Here is a 23,394-nt window from a genome sequence, read left to right as displayed (position 1 = left end):
GGTGTTAAGCATTACACATCTGCCCCATATCATCCAGCCACTAATGGATTGGCCGAGGTTTGTCCAAACATTCAAGAAGGCTATCAAGGCAATGTGTAATGAAGATATACCCCTACAACACAAGTTGGACAACTTCTTGTTTGCCTACCGGAATGCGACACATGCGGTTACCAACCAAACTCCAGCCATGATGTTCTTCAATCGAAGACTACGATGCCGCTTGGATTTGGTTAAGCCAAACGTCCGAAGAGATGTGGAGAACAGGCAGTTTCAGAATATGAATGAAAGGCCGACCAGGAGTTTTAAGATAGGTCAACCAGTTTTGGCCCGGGACTACCGCACTGAGAAATGGCAGCCAGGAACGATTTGTACACGACAAGGACCTCTCATGTATACCGTGGACGTTGGGGAGAGCATTGTAAGACGCCATGCTGACCAGATTCTAGAGTCACTGGAAAACGTCAACCCCACACCACGATCTGATACACCTGGTAATGAAATCGACGTTCCAATTGCACCTACCGCAGAACCGGTAATATTGGAAGCAGATGAACCAAACAACGACATTGCCAGAAGAACCTGATACCCCAAAGAGGCGTTATCCAGACAGAATCAGGAAGCCTCCTCAAAGACTGAACTTATAATTGCTTAAACTTAACCAATGTATCTAGCAACCGTAATTGTGATTGTAATTAGTTATCATTTAGTTGTTAAATGAATGTTATGTACTGTTTATCTAAAAGGGGAGGAATTGTTGTGTATGTACCTTTAAGAGATAACTGGTCTCAGACTGCAGTACCGGCAGTGACCACCCCTGTATAAAAGGCGCTAGTGAGCCTCTGTTGTTTTCAGTTTCACTATTGACTTCCATCAGTAAAGACTTGTTTTGTTCAACTCCTGCTGTCCGTGTCTCAATCATTCACGGACATAATACCAACCATCTTCAGCTGCTTCATCAATGACCTTCCCTCCATCATAAGGTCAGGAGTGGGGATGTTCGCTGATGACTGCACAGTGTTCAGTTCCATTCGCAACTCCACAGATAATGAATCAGTCCATGCCAGCATGCAGCAAGACCTGGACGACATTCAGGTTTGGGCTGATAAGTGGCAAGTAACATTTGTGCCACACATGTATCAGGCAATGACCATCTCCAACAAAGAGAGTGTCTAGCCACGTCCCCATGACATTCCAATGGCATTACCATTGCTGAATCCCCCAACATCAACATCCTGGGGGTCACCATTGACGAGAAACTTAACTGGACCAGCCACATAAATACTGTAGCAACAAAAGCAAGTCAGAGGCTAGGTATTCTGTGGCAAGTATCTCACCTCCTGACTCCCCAAAGCCTTTCCACTATCTACAAGGCACAAGTCAGGAGTGTGATGGAATACTCTCCACTTGCCTGGATGAGTGCAGCTCCAACAACACTCAAGAAGCTCGACGCCATCCAGGACAAACCAGCCTGCTTGATTAGCACCCCAGCCACTACCATAAACAGTCACTCACTCCACCACCGGCGCACCATGGCTGCAGTGTTTACCATCAAGATGCACTGCAGCAACTTGCCAAGGCTTCTTCGTCAGCACCTCCCAAACCCGCGACCTCCTCCACCTAGAAGGACAAGGGCAGCAGGTGCATGGGAACACCACCACCTCCAGGTTCCCCACCAAGTCACACACTATCCTGACTTGGAAGTATATCGCCATTCCTTCATCGTCGCTGGGTCAAAATCCTGGAACTCCCTCCCTAACAGCACTGTGGGAGTACCTTCACTACACGGACTGCAGTGGTTCAAGAAGGTGGCTCACCAACACCTTCTCAAGGGTAACTAGGGATGGGCAATAAATGCTGGCCTTGCCAGCGACGCCCACATCCCATGAACGAATTTTTAAAAATATGGTGATCAGACGCAAGAAACCTGGTTGAATTTTCCCTTCCGAGGGTTCTGAGGCTAATTGTAGTGATTTTGTTTATTTATTCTCAGTTCTCAAGATATGGGTGGCACTCTGAGAAGGGGGTTGTTTGAAGGCCATTAAGAGTACGAGTGGAAATGGAGTTGCATGTAGGCCAGACCAGGTAGGGGTGGGGGTTGGCGGGTATGCCCTTCCCTTCCCCCTAAGACGTTAGTGAACCAGTCAGCCGCAGCTCAGTTGGTAGCAATCTCACCTCCGAGTCAGAAGGTCGTGAGTTCAAGCCCCATTCCAGAGACTTGAGCACAAAATCGATGCTGCCACTTCAATTCAATTCAATTCAATTTTATTTGCCGTATGTAACTAGTACAATGGAATGCTTACTCCCCGTGGGGACACATCAGCTATTCTTAGAGCGCCGTGTTCAGAAAGTCAATTCAATGGCATCCAGTGGCAGTGGGAGCACGATGTCCCTCAGCCGCTCCGTCCTCCTCGTCACCGCGGCCTCCTCCTCACTGTTGCCGGCTCCACGTGTGGTGGCCTGCTTCGCCCACTCACGATCCGACCTCTGGCCACCATGCCCGGCTCCCCTCCTCCCAGTCGGACTGCGAGCTTCCCGCCAAGGAGCTGCCGGCCGACGTGCTGTAGCGGATCGTCGTGGCTGCTGCTGCTGCTGCTCGTTGCGCTGCGCTGCCTCTGCCCGACTCGCCGAACACATCGTTGGGATGTAAATGCTCCGGTTCCCATACTGAGGGAGTTGCATGCTGTAAGAGATCCAGCTGAAGCCTTAAACCGAGGGCACGTCTGCCCTCTCGGATGGATGTTATAGATTCCATGGTATTATTGGGAGAAGAGCAGGAGCGATGACCTGGCTCGACATTTACCCCTCAACCAGAATCACGAAAGTATCAGGTCATTTATCTCATTACTGATTCTGGGAGCTTGCTGTGTGCAAATTGACTGCTGTGTTTCCCTACGTCACAACAGTGACTACACTTCAAAAGCAGTTGGCTGTAAAGTGCTTTTGGGACATCCTGAGGTTGTGAAAGGCTCTATATAAATGCAAGTCTTTCTTTCTTTTTATCTGCACTCGATGATGTGAAAGATGCACTCACAACCTCTGGATTGCTGCTGAAGTATCATAACTACTACACTAATGTACTGATTAGCTGACTCACTACAGCCCAGGAATGGAACCTGGGCCCTTCCTGTCCTTGACGGATCATTTAACAGTCTGGGCGCTACCTTCACCGACTGAGCCACACGGGAGTGCTTCGCCGAGTTTCTAACACGCTTCAGTGATCTTGAAATATGTACAGCGCTTGAAGAGCAAAAAAAAACAAAACACTGATGTGTAACGAGGTCGAGCAAACAGCCTACGTTATATCAGAGGTCGTGGTGTATCAAAGAACCTTATGAAGGTTGACTGCTGTAAATGGGAAGTAGAGGCTTGCGAGACATAAGATGCTGTTGGCATGATAATGATGTTACCATTACACTGCAGTCTCACCTTAGATGAGAATCATCACCAGGTTCATCACCGCTACCGAATAAATACAATTCTAAATTGAAGACCTTAAGAAAAAACCTGCTTTCTCCTGCAGAGTCATTTGTGTCATCTTGTCAGACAAAATCCTTTTTGAAGTTGTTAAAGAGGCTTCTGGCTTTTTTGTGTGTATGTGTGTGCTTTTGTAATGTGAAGCTCATTAGACTAATGTATTCTGGTTTGTTAAGAACTGTCAGTCTTCCTTTTTATCACCTGTTTCAGGATTGTAATGGACTCTTGCCAAAAGAGCATAGAGAAATTGTGCTAAGTGTTAATTATCAGAACTAATTCTGATTTCAGATCACAGCCATTGAAGTGTGAAAGCGTAGAGTACATCCTTGCCAATCTCAGCTCCCAATGGACCGCAAGACAATGGGAGAGGTCAGATCTTAGTCATGGAGATACTATCAGGGCTGTCAATAGAACTTCATCCAGGAGCCAGACTAGTGAGGAGAGCTACTGAAGTAAGGCCATTCATCTGGGGAATACATTAATACTGCTAATATTTAACTTTCACAACATCAAGAGCTTAACTCCTTGAGAGCTGAAGATTTATTTTAGAAAAGTATGGCAAACATGCTCACAGACACAAAAATGAGAACTGCACTTATATAGGGCCTTTAACACAGTAAAACATCCCAAGGTACTTCACAGAGTTAGCAAACAAAACTCGACACCGAGCCACATAAGGAGATATTAGGACAGGTGGTCAAAAAGGTAGGTTTTAACGAGCATCTTAAAGGAGGATTGAGAGGCAGAGAGGTGGAGAGGTTTAGGGAGGGAATTCCTGAGCTTAGGGCCTTGGCATATGAAGGCGGAGCGATGAAAATCGGAGATGCGCAAAAGGCAAGAATTTGAGGAGCACAGAGTTCTGGGGCTGGAGGAGGTTACATAGATAGGGAGGGGCGAGGCCATGGAGGGATTTGAAGACAAGGATGAGAATTTTGAAATCGTGACATGGCTGGGAGCCAATGCAGGTCAGCGAGCACAGGGGTGATGTCCGCCTTCAGTGTGCCAGTGCAGCCTTCGGTCGCCTGAAGAAGAGAGTGTTTGAAAACCAGGAGCTCAAACCTGGCACTAAGCTCATGGTCTACAGGGCAGCAGTGATACCCGCCCTGCTGTATGCCTCAGGGACATGGACCATGTACAGCAGGCACCTCAAAACACTGGAGAGGTACCACCAACGCTGCCTCCGCAAGATCCTGCAAATCCATTGGCAGGATAGGCGCACCAACGTCAGTGTTCTTGCTCAGGCCAACATCCCCAGCATCGAAGCTGTGACCACGCTCAATCAGCTCCGATGGACGGGTCACATTGTCCGCATGCCCAATACGAGACTCCCAAAACAAGCGCTCTACTCGGAGCTCCGGTACGGCAAGAGAGCTCCAGGTGGGCAGAGGAAACGCTTCAAGGACACCCTCAAAGCCTCCTTGAAAAAGTGTAACATCCCCACCGACACCTGGGAATCCCTGGTCCAAGACCGCACAAAGTCGAGAAGAAGCATCCGGGAAGGCGCCGAACACCTCGAGTCTCTTCGCCGGGAGCAAGCGGAAGCCAAGCGCAGGCAGCAGAAGGAGCGCACGTCCACCCAAGCACCCCACCCACCCGCCCCTTCAACCACCGTCTGCCCCACCTGTGACAGAGACTGTAGGTCCTGCACTGGACTCATCAGTCACCTGAGCACTAATTTTTAATGTGGAAGCAAGTCATCCTTGGTTCCGAGGGACTGCCTAAGAGAAGATGGGTGAACAGGACTTGGTGCGAGTTAGGACACGGGCTGCAGAGTTTATGGAGGGTGCAAGGTGGGAGTCTGGCCAGAAGAGCATTGGAATAGTCAAGTCTGGAGATAACAAAGGCCTGGATGAGGGTTTCAGCAGCGGACATCACCAATAACTGAACGGTGGATGGTTTGTATCAAGTTGTTATAGGGTTTCTACATGTTATGCAGATGACAATTTATGAATATTTATTACAAGTATAGATAGATACAGTGCGGATCCTGTATGGTTTGGACGTTTGCTAATACTCCGGTTTAGGTGATGCCTTTCTCATGCAGTGCTTTGAGCTCTGTTTCACCAAGCGCCTCCGATAGATTGTGCCACAATGGGGGGAAATCCAGGGACACCAGTTATAGCGGACACCAAACCAAACACACTGCGCCTGCCTGAGCAGGATTATTGGTTCATCTAGAGATAATAAAATGCGCGCATTACTTTTCTCCAAATGCATCCAGGACGCTTCCAGGTTCAACGTTCCCTCACACCACAGATGACTCGTCCCGATTCAGAGCTCCGTAGGCCTTTCTGACTCCACAGCTTATTGTCTTAGGCAGTCCCTCGGGAACCGAGGATGACTTGCTTCCACATTAAAAATGAGTTCGCAGGTGAGTGATGAGTCCAATGCGGGACCTACAGTCTCTGTCACAGGTGGGGCAGACGGTGGTTGAAGGGGCGGGTGGGTGGGGTGCTTGAGTTGACGTGCGCTCCTTGCGCTGCCTGCGCTTGGCTTCCGCTTATTGTAACCTAGTTCTCACAGTACATGGCACATTCAGTGATCAGAAGCTCTACCCTGTAATTTCAAAGCAAAGTAAGTTTAACACTCTGATATATGTGTAAAATGCAATATCTACGCAGACCCCTTACCCTGTAACTTCATATGATTTATAGTCTACCGTGTCAATGTGTTGGGATGCGATCAGATGATCTGGAGCTATGAACTCTTAGTTATCTGCAGATACCAACTTCTTGAACTGAACAGGTCTTCTAGACTGCAAAATCCACCAGCAAATCGGGACTCGACAGGCCACACCTCCATTATGGCTCAGGAAGATGAGTGAGAGTGCCAAAGCAAATACCTTCCATGTCAGAACATCAGCAAGCCCAAATCAAAACCCATTGCTGTGTAACAGGAAATATCTAAGGATCAGCAACTTAGACACTCACAGAGGAAATCTTCCACCACCAAAATGATCCTAGGCAGACAAAGGGCATCGCGTCCATCTTTCTTAAACCTTGAAGATAGATTCCTGAGGACTGTTGGAAGGAAGACAGTTTCAAACTGCTTTTTGTCATGGCGGGGGGTGGGGGCACAGTGGTGGGTGGTGGGGGCACAGTGGTGGGTGGTGGGGGCACAGTGGTGGGTGGTGGGGGCACAGTGGTGGGGGGTGGGGTCACAGTGGTGGGTGGTGGGGGCACAGTGGTGGGTGGTGGGGGCACAGTGGTGGGTGGTGGGGGCACAGTGGTGGGTGGTGGGGGCGATGGAATTTAAGGTCTACTATCCATGCTGGGATGACTGACTTTCATTGTGTTTTTTCATTTGGTTCCCTCAGGTGGGAGATAGGCTCAAACAGTTCCATGGAGATCTGAAGAGCAGCTTTTGAGACCTGGCTGAGCTGATTGGTTCATTAATCAATCCAGTGACAAATGCAGGAGCACGCTTTCCTGACGAGCAAACTCATGTACAGCACAGGAAGAGTTAACTGATAATATATTTGCGTATTTCTAATCCTCAGCAATCTGCCCTGAACTTAAGAAGCAAAGACAACGGTTAAAGTTATTAATTTCACCTCGTTTTATACTCGTCGTTGCATAAAAAACACAAGACAGCGTGGCTTTAGCTGCATTAGTTGTGGCTCAGTGAGTAGCGCTCTCTCCTCTGTAAGCCAGTCCCACCTCCTTGAAACCTGAGCTCAGGAATCTAGCCTGATACACCAGTGCAGTACCTGAGAGAGGTGCCGTCTTTCGGATGAGAGGTTAAACTGAGGCCCTGACGCAAGAAAACTACTAGGCACTTGGTCTAAGCGTTAAACAAAGCTTTAATCAACTGTTTTACAACATGGGGGTCTAGTTGTGTCCTTCACTAGTTCCTGTTAAGAATGTCCTGTGCAAGCTGGGCCCGTGCCCGAGTATTTATACTCTCCCTGGACAGCGCTCAATATTATTTCATAAGCCTTTCTTTCATGAATGACTGATTCATGTCAGGCCCTGTCTGCCCTCTCAGGAGAATGTAAAATATCCCATGGTGTTATTTTGAAAAAGAGCAGGTGTGTTCACCCTGGTGTCCTGGTAAATATTTATCCCTCAACTAACATCACCAATACAGATTATCTGGTCATTTATCTTATTGCTGTTTGTGGGACCTTGCTGTGCACAAATTGATTGCCTCGTTTCCTACATTACAAAAGTGGCTGCGCATCAAAAGTACTTCATTGGCTGTAAAATGCTTTGTGATATCCTGAGGTTGTGAAAAGTGCTATAGAAATGCAAGTCTTCCTTTTGTTTCTTTTTAGAGGTGATAAGTCCAGTGTTGCAGTGATTGACTTGCAAGTCCCACGAGTTGCGGAAGTTTGTTAAATGTTTGTACTTCATGGAGGAGGTTTCCTGGAGTGTCAGCTGTGGCTCAGTGGGTAGCATCCTAGCACTCTGAGTCAGAAGGTTGGGGGTTCATAGTCCCACTCCAGGGACTTGAGCACAAAAATCTAGGCTGACACTCCAGTGGGAGTGCTGCACTGTCGGAGGTGCCGTTTTTTGGATGAGATGTTAAACTGAGGCCCCGTCTGCTCTCTCAGGACGTAAAAGATCCTATGGCACTATTTCGAAGAAGAGTAGGGAGTTCTCCCCGGTGTCCTGGCCAATATTTATCCCTCAATCAACACCACTAAAAACAGATTACAGGAAACTTTGGTTTATCTGGAGGTTATATGTCCGGAATACTCGATCTAACGGCAAAAATCAGGAGCCGTTTTCTACAAGTTTTTTTTAGTTCTCGTTGCTTTTTTTTCCCCAGTCAGGCACTGCAAGGTCTGTAGCTATAGCAACAGCTTCAGCTAGAGACGCTTGCAGCTGCAGCCGACTGTTTAGAAGCTGTTGCTAAGCAACAGTGTTTATTGTCAGATACGGAGATGAAAACCTCCGTATGCTTCAACATTAACGCTGGTATGTCCGGCAGTTTTGATAGATCGGCAACAGCTCGGTCCCGTCGGTGCCGGATATCACAAAGTTTCCTGTATCTGGTCATTATCACATTGCTGTTTGTGGGAGTTTGCTGTGTGCAAATTGGCTGTTGTGTTTCCTACATTACAACAGTGACTATGCTTTAAAAAGTACTTAATTGGCCGTAAAGCGCTTTGGGATGTCCGATGGTCATGAAAGGCACTGTAGAATTGCAAGTCTTTCTTTCTTTTTATTTAAACATGGCTTCCTACAGGATTATATTTCAAGCATCAAAAACTTCTGCAAATCTTGGGCGTCATGAGTGAATCAAGACTGTGGGCAGCTTCTCTAGGTTGGCCCTCACAGATTTGCTGGAACTCTTGGCAGGAGGTAACTAATTTAGTGGGGGAGCCCTGTGCAGCGACTGTAACGCACTTGGATTTTCGGTACGGGATGGATGAAGTTTTTGCACCTGAGGCTTTTAAAAAAAATTCAGGCTCAAGGAATGAATGGAAATTTAGACAGCTCGGTTGCGATTTGACTTGCAAATGAAAAGGCAAAGGTGTTGATAAATGGGCAAGGCTTTGCTCGAGGGCAGCAGAGACAGTGGATCAGTTTTTCTTCAAAGACCAGGGAGTACTTTGAAGCTCTACCCGCGGGGGGTTATAAAGATGAAATAAATTGGACTGTAAACCCACCAAAGCTGCTATTTACAAAGACTTGATAGTTCCTCTTTGCATCTGTAGTGTTTGAGACCATGTAACACAATTACATTATTTGTCCAGCGGAGGGAGCCATGTCTGGAGGTAATGCATTTGTCAAGCTCTTGTCTGGGATGGTGTGCTTCAACAAGTGAGAACATGGTTGCTGAATAAAGAACGCACTGATCTTGGAAAGGAGCGATCTCTCTTCAGCATTAATCAAACTCAGTTACACACACAGTAACAGTACCCAATAGTAACAGATGTGTTGGGAAGAAAACTTGGATGTTAAACAACCTTTACTGTAATCACTCAAGTGCTGAGCATACCCTGCAGAATGGTCCTGTTCCTTTAAGTAATTCTCATCAAACCTGCTACTCTATTCCAAAGTTGAACAGGTTTATATTGTGAACGTCACTCAGTGACACTTGAAAAGAAGTGACTGACAAGGAGGTGGATCTTTTGAAAGAACACTTTTTTCCCCCCATTTTTGTGTGTCTTATCTGTCTCATTTAATTTCCGTGGTGAAGCAGTGACCATCGACCCATGGTGCCTACATCCCCTGGGGCCTTTTATTTACTTCTCTTGTGGTCCAGAGATGGTTAGTCATCCGTGCTACCCCATTTCCCTGGAGATCTATCAATCTGTGGCACCTGTGTCCCCAGTGATCCAGGTGACTTATCCCATTGACACATTGTAGCTCTGGTGAATATTCAGATATCCGACTCGGAGAATGTGAAGCACATCTGACATCTGAATGAATCCAGCCGTTCATCTCGAGCCATTATCTCACCTCTATTACTGTGTGCCCACCGAAAACAACAGGAGCACAAGAAAATCATGGCCTCAGTGTTACACTGTGCAAATATTAGCATACAAATATAGAATGCATTTGTATAAATTACTTGAGCTTCTATTTTAACAGAGGCATTAACCTGCTTATTTTAAATGAGTCGACACTGTGTTAAAATAGTTAACTGTTGTACACCAATATTTACACAGTCAGAAGGTCATGGGTTCAAGTCCCACTCCCGGGACTTGAGCACAAAAACTAGGTGGACACTCCAGTGCAGTACTGAGGGAGTGCTGCACTGTCGGAGGTGCCGTCTTTCGGTTAAGCCGAGGCCCCGTCTGCTCTCTCCGGTGGACGTAAAAGATCCACCGCGCTATTTGAAGAAGAGCAGGGGAGTTCTCCCCGGTGTCCTGGCCAATATTTATCCCTCAACCAACACCTAAAAACAGGTAATCTGATCATTTATCTCATTGCTGTTTGTGGGAGCTTGCTGTGCGCAAATTAGCATCCGCATTTCCTACATTACAACAGTGACCGCTTCAAAAGTAATTAATTGACTGTAAGGTGCTTTAGGGCGCCCTAAAGCCGTGAAAGGCACTATATAAATGCAAGTTCTTTCTTTTTTGCCATCGTTAAGTTTATTATTTCTTTCCTCCTTTTCATATGTCATTGTATTTTATTTTCGGAATTTGGACGATGCAGGCAAGACCAATCCCTAATTGCCCTGTGAAGGTGGTGGTGGGTTCTTAGGCTCCTATTCTGTCAGAGGAGAAGTCACCTATATTGAAGAGCACCATTGGCAGTAGGAATATGACCATGTCTCCTGCGAACGTCTTTAGATGGTCACGGGTTAAGCCCTGAAGGTTCTGGGAGAGTCAGGGTTAATTCTAATTCCAGACAAGTGGACATTACGTTAATGACCTCCTTACTGTACGAACACGATAAGCAATGAGAATAGAATGGATACATCTAGATGTAATATGTTGAAGCACATTTACCAAAGTACAGGCTGACGCAGTGGTGCATGCAGAACGTATTAGTGAGATGATGTGCTCAGCATGTGGTGACTCGGTGATTGGCGACATGATCCTGCCGTGCGCCCTGCACCGAGGGGAGCTCTTGCTTTTCCTTGCGGCTTTAACGAGATGTTTGTATTTGCGTCCAGCCGGGGCCCCGGAATTCCGGCCCGACCTGGAGACGGAGAGGTATGGAGGTCAGCCCTGGACTAGAGATAGTCGGGCTCCCAGATACTACAGGAACTCCTGTCTGTAAAAGTCACTAACAGCCGGTCCATGTGACGAACTGTGCATTGCCCTTTGCGACTCCTTACCTCCTCTCAGTCGTCCCTTCCTGCTACAATCTACAGGCTTTTAAAACCCAAAAGAAATAAAGAAATTACATTTATATAGCCACATTTCACGACCTCAGGATGTCCCAAAGCACTTTACAGCCAATGGAGTACTTTCTTGAAGTGTAGTCACTGTTGTAATGTAGGAAACGTGGCAGCCAATTTGGGAACAGCAAGCTTCCACAAACAGTAATATGATAAGGACCCGATAATCTGTTTTGGTGATGTTGGTTGAGGGATAAATATTGGCCAGGACACCGGGGATAACTCCCTTGCTCTTCTTCAAATAAGTGCTGTGGGATCTTTTACATCCTCCTGAGAGAGCAGATGGGGCCTCGGCTTAATGTCTCATCCAAAAGACAGCACACCTGACAATGCAGCACTCCCTTGGTACTGCACTGGGAGTGTCAGCCTAGATTTAGTGCTCAAGTCCCTGGGGGGGAGCTTGAACCCACAACCTCCTGATTCAGGGGCACGAGTGCTGCCCACTGAGCCACGGCTGACACTGAGGCACAACTGAGGGAACCACCAGGACCGGTGGATGGACAGCGTGAAAGCGGCGGCAACTTTCAACTACGCCACAAGGGTTTTATTTATCTGATGTTTGCGCCCGCGGTTGCCCAATATGGGCTCCCGGTGCGCATGGCCCCTCGCCAGGGCAGTGCACTCATAAAATCAATCCTTGAGGGTTTCCCGACAAGGAATCATAATCACAATGTGCTGATTTAACCTTCACCAACAAGTTATCGCATCCAAAGGAAATCGAGTTCCTGACAAGATAACTTGTCCAACAGTCAGCATTCCCTGTTTGATGTGTAAAATGCACCAAAAATCGACGCGCCCCTGTCTTTAGACATGTGGGATTTAGTTGCTGCAGAAACAATCCTCATTCGATTTGCTGCAGAAACAATCTCTGTCGCTCTCTCTCTCTTTCTATCTCTTTCTCTTGCTCTGTCTCTCTCTCTCTCTCTGTCTGTCTCTCTCTATCTCTCTTTCTGTCTCTGTTTCTATCTCTCTTTCTGTCTCAGTCTCTCTCCGATTCTGTCTCTCTCTCTTTTTCTGTCTCTGTCTCTCTCACTCTCTGTCTCTGTCTAACTCTCCAATTCCAATTCCAATTCCAATTAAAATGCTTTATCTGTCGCTCTGTCTCTGTTTCTATCTCTTTCTGTCTCTGTCTCTCTCCGATTCTGTCTCTCTCTCTGTCTCTTTTTCTGTCTCTGTCTCTCACTCTCTGTCTCTGTCTAACTCTCTCTCTCTTTCTGTCTGTCTGTCTCTCTCTCTCTGTCTCTCTCTGACTCTGTCTCTCTCTCTGTCTCTCTTTCTGTCTCTGACTCTCTCACTCTCTGTCTCTGTCTAACTCTCTGTCTCTCTCTCTCTCTCTCTTTCTGTCTGTCTCTCTCTATCTCTCTTTCTGTCTCTCTCCGTCTCTCGTTCTGTCTCTCGTTCTGTCTCTGTCTCGTTTTCTTTGTTCCAATATTCAGGCTGACTGAAGTTAATTTACTTGGAGATTGCTCTCATCTCCAGAATGGGTGTTGGGACCCATGGGGCACAAGAGAGAGAGAAGCAAAGTGTGTGGATACGTTACACAGAAATATAGTAAAAGCAGAATGAAAATAATATCAATGTAACAAAGAGAGAGCGAGAGATTTCTCTGCCTCTCACAGTCTCTGTTCCCCTCTGATAAAACAATGCAAACTCCATTCACAATGTCAACACTGTGGGGTAGAAATTGCTGTGCGTTCCGCCTGTTTTTTGGTATGTAAACCAAATGCAGCCTGTCCTAGTTTCCGGGCGTGAGGTGCGGCGCCGAGCTCTGCCAGCGACATGGCCGCCGCCATATTGGTCCTCTTGTGTTCTTAAGCATCCCTGGCGGCTGCCCAAAAGCAACGTTGGGCCAATTTACACATGCAAAGAAGGGTCCTCAGGAAAGAAACCGAGAAATAAAACTGAGTAGGACAGTGAGTGACACTGAGATAAAGGGACGCGTTTGGAAAGCTGAACAGATAGTCAGGTGGAAAATAACAAGCGTCAGAGTGACAGAGAAAGAATTCAGGATGGACAGTGAGAAAGAACTTGTGATGAAGCAGTCAGATTGGTAGAGATAACAGAAGTGCAATTGGCGCGTTCTCCCAATGCCGACTGTAGGTCATCAAGTACTTTAATTATATTTTTATTAACACAGTTAATCCCGAGTCCTTCAGAATGCTGTCTGTGGATGACATGAAAAAATATAATGAAGGGGTTGAGAGGGAGGCCTTGCAGGAGCCTGTTTTAATGAGGGAGCAGTAAAAATGACATGCCGTTGCAGGTACTTGTGCGCGAGGGGATGTCGGCTATGGACAGGGTCTGTCTGACACCAGCACATTCGAATAACCTGCCAACACTCGGTCTCTGGACTCGTGCACGTGACGCACGACCATTTAGGTGAAGCAGTGAAAGGAAACTGATGCAAGGAGTCAGTGCTTTCTGGTGAGGGAGAAAATGGAGCAGAAAAAGGCATTTTGGTACAACACGGCGGATTAAAAGGGCACCGTCTTCAGGAGAAGGTGTTGGCCAACTTTTGCTGTGTCTATAAAGAAGAAAGAACTTGCATTTATATAGCGCCTTTTATGGCCGCAGGACGTCCCAGAAGCGCTTTACAGCCAATGAAGTACTTTTTGGAGTGTAGTCACTGGTGTAATGTAGGAAACACGGCAGCCAATTTCCGCACAGCAAGCTCCCATACACAGCAATGTGATACTGACCAGATCATCTCTTTTAAATGTTGGTTGAGTTATAAATATTGGCCAGGACACCAGGGAAAACATCCCTACTCTTCGTCCAAATAGTGCCGTAGGATCTTTTACGTCCACCTGAGAGGTCAGATGTCAGTTTAACATCTCATCCGAAAGAAGGCACCTCCAACAGTGCAGCACTCTCTCAGCACTGCACTGGAGTGTCAGCCTAGATTTTTGTGCTCAAAGCTTTGGAGTGGGACTATGAACCCACAATCTACTGACTCAGAGGTGAGGGTGCTACCCACTGAGCCACAGCTGAACTCTCTGCTTTCCATACCGGTAACCTCGCCATAACAAAAACGAAGCCCTGCTTTTCTACCTTCTCAAACAGCAGCACAAATAAAAGTAAATCACATTTCCCGAACATTGTTTCACGAAGAGAGTGTCCCTTTAACCCATAAGATGCACATGGCTGCATTTCGCTTTGCTCATCAAATGGAGTTTGTGTTTAATCAGTAGGGGTGCAAAGGTGATTATACATTTATGGAGGGCAATCGATATAGCCAGGAGGCAAAGTGGGGTATTCTTCAAAGATACCATTTAATTGCTTTTTTGAATAATCAGTTTGTGTTGAGATTGTACAGGTAAATCTGCTCCCGCCCAAGGCTCTGACACATGGGGTTTCCATTATCAGATATCAGATTGCAGTGCATGGCGAGGAGCCTGTAATCCCCACACAAGAGCAGCCTGTAACCTGAAGCCAAAGGTTACAGTGACACAGAATAGTATTTACAAAGAAAGCATCAGATAAAGTAACTCCTCTTTCTGCAGTGAGCATGTGCTTTTTGCAGATAGCGGTCTAAACAAGTACTCCAAGCCTGAAGATTGACATGGTGGATGGCAGATAATCTCTGGGAGAAATCACCGATTCTCTGAAGCCAGAGGAATGCGATTAACCCCGTCCCCTTGGAATCTCATTCAACCCCATTAACTCGGCAACATCAGAAACAGATATGCTGCATTGTACGTATGAGACGGGAGCCAGAGGAGGGGAAGGGGAAGAGGGCGGTGGGGGGGGGGGCAGGTTCATGGCCCCTCCCTGACCAACCCCCATCACTTTGAGGACGGGCTAATTTTGTATGTCGGGACTCAACAGCAACAACTTGCATTTATATAGGGCCTTTAACGTGGTAAAACATCATAAGGTGCTTCACAGGAGCGATAGCAGACAGAACATGACACCCAGCCACATAAGGAGGTATCGGGACAGGTGACCAAAAGCTTGGTCAAAGAGGTAGGTTTTCAGGAGCGTCTTAAAAGGAGGAGAGAGAGAAGCGGAGAGGTTTAGGGAGGGAATTCCAGAGTTTAGGGCCTCGGCAGCTGAAGGCACGGCCATAACTGACTGCAAATACATCTTAAGTTCCTGATCACATTCGCTTTGCCGTTTTGAGTCTGGCGTAGACGGCAACACAGCCAAATGTGGACTTCAACCCCTCCCAATCCTATAACGTTTCCTCCACCCGTGAGTGGGATGTACCTGGTTTTGACCCCTCCCCTCCCCACCCCATGACCCAACCCACGACAATTTGTTCCTTTCCTCTCCTAAAGGATCTGACTCATTCTGGGCTACAGTTTCATGGGCGGTAGTCACCCGCTAACTGTGCTTCATGCACAAGCCTGGGTAAAGAAGAACCGCCTAACATCCGGTCTATTCCTACTCTGGCGTAGTTTAAACTCATGCCCCCGGTCCTCCCCAATCTGGTAAACTGGAATAATCTGTCAATAGGGACACCATCCAGCCCTTCAATTATTTTGTCGACCTCTATCAGGTCACCTCTAAGTCTATGCTGCTCTAAATTAAATAAACCAATGCCCTTGAGCCTATCTCAGTAGCTGAGGTTCTGTAAGACAGAAATAATTCTCGTAGCTCTCCTCTGGACCTTTTCCAAGGCCCATATATCACCCACCATGCGGGGTGACCAAAACTAGGGACAGTATTTTAGATGCGGTCTGACCAGTGACTTGTATAGTGACAGAATGGTGATTTATACTGAATGGTTCTAATAATATATCCCAACACCCTGTTAGCTTTAGCTACAGCAACACGGAACCGGGCAATTCTGCCCAACCAATCTGTTTTGGTGTTTATCCTCCACCCGAACAGTTAGCTCTAACCCCATGTGCCTGTTCCGTTCCCATATCCCTTGATTTCCTTTTCCTTCAACCACCTGTCTAATCTAATCTTAAATGCTGCCATGATCTGTGTTTCAATCACCAACTCTGATGGAGCATTCCACGGCCTCTGTGTAAAAAAAAATGTTTCTCCTGCTCTCTGTCCTAATTCTCTTACTTATTTCTTGCATCTTACTTCTATGTCTCCTCATTCTAGCCCCCTCACTAACTGGAAACAGACTGTTTCTATCTATTCTGTCCCATCCCTCCATCATTTTAAACACCTCTATCGATCATCTCTTAAATGTCCTCTGTTCTAATTTAAACTGGTCCATTAACTGTGCAAAACAGATACCCTCAGCACCATACATACCACAGTCACATCAAACTTCAATATTCGGAACAAAAAAAGTAAGCATTGGCTATAAACTGGGCCAATCAGAGATAGACTTTAATTGATGTAGGTTCTGATTCCAAAATGGAAGACAGATGATTGAAGGCAGCAGTAAATGGGTAGATGTTACTAATTATAGGCATAATTAAGAAAGTAATTAAAATAAATGATGAGCGAATATACTGCAAGTCACAAAACATTAGCACAAAAAATAATTTCCCCAGCCCGCGGCTGCCAGTCCTTTCAGGTAAAATTAATTCTACTGAGAGACATTTGCAGTAAAGGCACTAGAGTAAAACTCACTTAAAATTAGTGATAAATATCGAAACAAATGAATAGAGCAACATTTATTTGACAGGGAGTATTTCCTGGTTTACTGTAGGCAATATGTAATAAAAGTATATGAAGTAGAAGTAATAACTTTAGAATTGATATGTCTTTGAATCCTTTTTTAATTAATGTTACTGTATCTCCTGTGGCATTGCTCATACATAGTCTGACGCATGGTTGCAATGAGTAGCTGCTGACTTGGCCTATCTCCAGAAGACCATAGCTCAAGTAATCGAATTTACAGCACAGAAACAGGCCATTCGGCCCAACTGGTCTAAGTCGGTGTTTATGCTCCACACCAGCCTCCTCCCACCCCTCTTCATCTCACCCCATCAGCATATCCTTCTATTCCTTGCACCCTCATATCCCTATAGGAATCCCATTGTAGCTCCGGTCAATTAGTTAGTGAATTCCTTGTAAGTTTTAGGTTGCAGGTCAATGACTGGTTTTCTTTCCTTTTAGTCTTGAGATTTTTTTTATGTCTTTAACAAAGTTTGACCTCCGGGGTGTGATGTTTGGAGTCTGATAGATGCATGCCAGCTGGAAGACTTCTACTCCACATTGCTAACAGATTTCCCCGGCATTGCTGAAGGTTAGTTGAAGGACGGGTTGGGATAAATGTTCATCTTCAACGCATGGATGGACATCAATGGGATGTCAGATCAGCCCCCATGTGGGGAAGATGAACAATTGGAGTGCCATCAACAAAGTGTGACCAAGGGAAATGTTACCGACTGTGTGACACAGGACGTTTGCATTATTTGCAGGAGTTTTAATGCTATAGATTTTTTTTAATATTTAATGTTTTCCCAGAACAGATGACTTGGCTGACCCCAAAAGTTTTTTAAAAATTGCTTTTCAGGTCAGCAGTTCATTCCAAATTCTGAAATTTGAACAGACAGGAGGACTCCATATATAACACAAGCCTTCACAATACAGTTCCAATTGAGAGTAACGACAAAAACAGCCAGAGCTTTTATTATTCAAAGTACTTTCTTGATGAGGGTTTAATCAATTACTGACGTACGTGACATTTACAGTCATTACTTGTACACAATAATTGTTTATGCTGAATACTTTTGCATTCATCAAACTGATATCTCATATCATATCTCATTGAAACTTATAAAATTCTGACAGGACTGGACAGACTAGATGTAGGAAGGATGTTCCTGATGGTCGGGGAGTCCAGAACCAGGGGTCACAGTCTAAGGATAAGGGATGGGCCATTTACATAGAAACATAGAAGGACAGAAATTAGGAGGAATTTCTTCACTCAGAGAGTGGTGAACCTGTGGAATTCTCTACCACAGAAGGCAGTTGAGGCCAATACATTAAATATATTCAAGAAGGAGTTGGATATATTTCTTAAGGCTAAAGGGATCAAGGAGTATGGGGAGAAAGCAAGGACCGGGTACTGAATTTGGATGATCAGCCATAATCGCATTGAATGGCGGAGCAGGCTCGAGGGGCCGAATGGCCTACTCCTGCTCCTATCTTTTATGTTTCTATGTTTCTATGAAATCCTTGAAATTCCAGAGTCAACTTGTATTGTCTGGGTCAAAGCCTGATGCAGTTGTCAATGGTGTAAATAGCAGCCGAGGCCCTAAGCTCTGGAATTCTGTCCCTAAACCCCTCCGCCTCTCTACCTCGCTCTCCTCCTTTAAGGCGCTCCTTAAAACTTAATTCTTTGACCAAGCTTTTGGTTACCTGTCCTAATATCTCCTTAATGTCAAACTCGGTGTCAAATTTTGATGGTTCCTTTTTTTAAATTTGTTTATGGGATGTGGACGTCGCTGGCAAGGCCAGCATTTATTGCCCATCCCTATATTTGCCCTTGAGAAGGTGGTGGTGAGCCGCCTTCTTGAACCGCTGCAGTCTGTGTAGTGAAGGTGCTCCCACAGCGCTGTTAGGGAGGGAGTTCCAGGATTTTGACCCAGCGACGATGAAGGAATGTCCGACATACTTCCAAGTCAGGATGGTGTGTGACTTGGAGGGGAACCTGGATGTGGTGGTGTTCCCATGCGCCTGCTGCCCTTGTCCTTCTAGGTGGAAGAGGTCGCGGGTTTGGGAGGTGCTGCCAAAGAAGCCTTGGCGAATTGCGGAGCGCTTTGGGACATTTTACTACGTTAAAGGTGATAGTTGTTGCTGTTGGTGTCCATACTGATTCTCTGGGATTTCCGTCAAAGTTACAGCGGGAGATTGGAAGAACCCCCCGTCCTATGGAGATTCCAGGCGTCTGTTTTAAATCCTGGAAGAGGCGCAGAGCAGGACAGTGAGGCACATCCCTGGTATCAAAGGACTGCATTCAGAGCAAAGGCCAGAAAAACTTTGACTTTTGTAGGGGGTGGCGTGTGGTGGTGCTGTTTGGCGCGTACGCTATGCCCCTGACTGTTTTGTGAGCAGTTTGAATCGCTCCCACGCCCCTGGGTTCTAGACACCGGACTTAGGTACAAGGCGGCGGTACAGAGAAGACTCGAGTAGACAGGTGGTTGGATGTAAACAAAAACCAAGATTTTATTAAAGAGGAAAAACTTGATACAATCTCATGGAAAAATTACTAGTGTACACTTCTACAGGCGAAAAATACAAAAGAAGAATAACTATACTTATACAGGGAATGGGGAACACACGGCACATCGAGGGAAAACAGCTATCTTAACAATCCCCTTATCCTTATCCCACCCCCTATACCTAACTAGATTAAGCTATGAGGGGTCAGAACTTCATGCTCACCAATCAAAAGGTTTGTTAGACTCAAAACAGCGGTGGGGTTTGGGGTTCGTTCTTGGTGCTCTCTGGAGCCTGCCGTCGTCACGTGGCCTCTGAGCGCTGCAAGGGCGTTGCCCAGGTTCAAGTACCCCAAAGTTAAAGTCTCTGTTTGGGTATTTTACCTTGCAGGGATGATTCTTCGTTGACAGCCACCAGATTGAGTTGGTGTGCAGATATTCGAAGGTCGGCTGAGGCTGAAGGCCCGATAATTCGAAGCCTCCCCTCAGTTCGTCTCCTCACTTGGTCTTCTTCAGCCAGTCTTCCTCAGGTGGCCTTCCCTCCGGTGGTCTTCCCTCCTCCCCTCGTCACGTCCCGCCTCGCCTGGCCTGAATTGTCCGTGTCTGCCCGACCTGGCGCCGGGGCTAGTTCCAGATGGAGTGGGAAAAAGGCACGGGCAAAGGCCAGGGGGTAAGCGCGGGACGGGGAAAGAGCAGCAGCCACGAGGGCGAGGGGCAGAAGAGCAGCAGCACTGGCACACCAACCAACAAAGAACACACCGATTGCTACCCAGGGGCCTTCAATTATACCTTTGTCGAAAACCCTTATCTGCGCACCAAATCAGGTTAGTTCTTTGCCTTAATCTTGGTGGGCTATTTTAAATAATGGTAGCAATCCATACTAACTGTTTTTAGATGGCCGGTAATCGCATCTACCGGCCCGATAATCGACTTGTATTGTCATGAAAGTTCCTTGATGGGCCTGTCCAGCCTCGATGGCTCTGTTGATCTGTTTCCGATAATATATGTAGACTGCTTGATGGCCTTAACTATAGGCCTAAACTGAATTTAGATTTGTCTCCAATTCGGTATAATGCATAATTCAGAATCCTGTCTGGTTACAAAATACAAAGTCTCTCTTCACAGACACTGCAGCTTTGGGTTTCGATCCACAAGCTGTCTGCGTTGCAGAGCCCATTTTAAAATCTCTGGAATGATCCCTGGGTAGGGTAGTGGAGGCAAAAATCTCCAGAATCACTCAAGAGCCTGTTAGATGGTGTAATTGGAAGAATGTAAGTTTTCAAGAAGGAATGAGCTAAATGGGCCTTTATCTGAACTGATTCTCGTGGAAGTCCCCAGCCATAGTTTTACACCTGAAAGTTTGTTTCACAGCTTGGAAATAATGGCCCAGAACTTGGTGTCGGGGGCTTGCCGCGCGTGCAAGCCACCGATGTGCACTTACCCGGCGCGCCGACATCTGAAACCTGGCCCGCAGTGGATTTCCTTTCAGTGGCCCGGTTCTGATGTCGGCGCGCTGTGCTAACCTGACCCAGCGGCGTAGTTAGTGCGATGTGCCGGCTGGGATCAGGTGAGCACTGTGCAGCCAATCAGGGGAGGGGAAACTTCATTCATAAGTTTGAGAGTAAGAACTGTCAAACTCATGAAAAGTACTGCACCCCAAAACACTACTTAAACTTTAAATAAAATTTTAAAAAACATCCCAATCATTAAATTAAGTATAAATAAGTTTAAAAAAATAATTTAAACAATAATTTTTTTTTTTGAAAAAAATAAATTTTTAATAAAAAGGGTCTAAAACTAAACTTACCTTATTGTAGATTCTTTAAAATAATAAACCTGTGGGAAAAAAAATTCTAAATTGCACTAAAACACCACTTACCTGTAAAAATAAATACTTACGTGTGCTTTTTACAAGCGTAAAGACCGGAGGCCTTTACACATGCGCAAATCCCCCAAAACAGAGGAAATCCAAGACGCACGCGCTGCCCCCTACAGCGCACGCGCTAGCCTCTTCACCTCTTGGGTTAGAGGAGAGGAAATGCCGGTTTTCAGCGCATGCGCTGTGCATGCTGAAAACCGGCATTTCCTCCGGCCAGACGCGTGAGTACCCCTTCCGTACTCACGCGTTTGGGGAGGAATTACTGCCCCAATGTGAAGGAATACATTTCCAGAGTAATGAGATATTTTAGTCGTGGACTATGTGGGACTAAAATTCTCTCTTGAAAAGAGAAGGCTGAGGGGTGACCTAATAGAGGTCTTTAAAATTATGAAAGGTTTTGATAGAGTGGATACAGAGAGAATGTTTCCACTTGTGGGGAAGAGCATAACTAGAGGCCATCAATATAAGATAGTCACCAAGAAATCCAATAGGGAATTCAGAAGAAACTTCTTTACCCAGAGTGGTGAGAATGTGGAACTCGCTACCACAGGGAGTGGTTGAAGCGAATAGTACAGATGCATTTAAGGGGAGACTGGACAAACATCTGAGGGAGAAGGGAATAGAGAGTTATGCTGCTAGAGTTAGATGAGGAAAGACGGGAGGAGGCTCGAGTGGAGCATAAACACCGGCATGGACTGGTTGGGCTGAATGGCCTGTTTCTGTGCCCTTTATCCTATGTAATCCATGTTAGCAGCGAAATACTACATTGTGCCTTACATACTATAACACTTCTGTTGTTATAAAGCAGGGGAGGAACATAGGAAGGAGCATAGGAACCCCTCAAGCCTGTTCCGCCATTCAATTAGATCATGGCTAATCTGTATCTCAACTCCATCTAGCTGCCTTGGTTCTGTAACCCTTAATACCCTTGCCTAACAAATATCTATCAATCTCAGTTCTGAAATTTTCAATTGACCCCCAACCTCAACAGCTTTTTTGGGGGGGGAGAGACTTCCAGATTCCCACTACCCAACTTACATCCGGCTTACCATGGCCCTGCCACGGGAGATTGGCTAGCAATGGAAAATTTTGCAAAAGGGAATTGGATAAATACTTGAAGGGAAAATAATTTTCAGGGCTATGGGGAAAGAGCGGGGGAGTGGGACTGGTTGGATAGGTCTACCAAAGAGCCGGCACAGGCACGATGGGCCGAATGGCTTGCTGGGCTGTATCATTCTATGTTTCTATGTTGCACATTGGGACAGTAAATGTGCTGCACACTTTGTCTTTCCAAAAAGAAATAGTATTAATGCTCTCTGTTAAAATACATGGCTTTTGGGAATATAGCCGCTTATAATTTTAAACTTCAACGGAATTTTGTCGCTATTGAAGAAGAGTTGTCCCTAATATTCTGGCCAATATTTATCTCTCAATCAACGTCACTAAAAACAGATTATCTGGTCATTATCACATTGCTGTTTGTGGGAGCTTGCTGTGCACAAATTGGCTGCCGCGCTTCCTACATTACAACAGTGACTACAAAAGTACTGAATTGGCGCTTTGGGACGCCCTGAGGCGGGGAAAGGTGCTGCCTTTCTTTTTTTACAGCCATAAAGTTTATTTTTTTCTATTGTTCTGTTTTATACTATACAAGTGGTACAACATCGCTGCCAATGAACAATTCCCCTCTTTACTTGTGGGATAAGCCCCGTGCCCCGTGCTTTGCCAGTCAGGCTGGGCACTACCAGTCTCACGTGTCTATGGCACTGCCACTCATCCTTGCACAGCGACAAGCAATTTTATTTCCTCCATCCCGTTCCTATTTCACATTGCAGGATTCTGCTGCCCTGGTAATATATTGCAGCATGAAAAAGTGTTTTCACTAGCTCTGCAGATTTATTAATTATTCATCAAATAATTAAGTTGGATCCATTTGGCTGGAATGCTTTAGATACAGATATGAATCTCATCAATATTCAGCATTTGGTTTTGTGGTGTTGTTTCATCCTGATCATTTCATCATTTTGCAGTGTATATAAATACACTGCATCACAGAGAGAGACAGACACAGCCTGATTGTTTATCACGAGAGGCTGCTTCATCACTCAGACACATGGGAATTTATTAGTCCATTGGTGGGAGCTGCTGTGAATATGT

Source organism: Somniosus microcephalus, chromosome 17 (assembly GCF_052327205.1).
Source record: "Somniosus microcephalus isolate GS21.2 chromosome 17, FLI_Smic_1.0, whole genome shotgun sequence".
Classification (NCBI taxonomy): domain Eukaryota; kingdom Metazoa; phylum Chordata; class Chondrichthyes; order Squaliformes; family Somniosidae; genus Somniosus; species Somniosus microcephalus.
The sequence above is the reverse complement of the archived record's forward strand: the minus strand, read 5'-3'. Positions refer to the sequence as shown.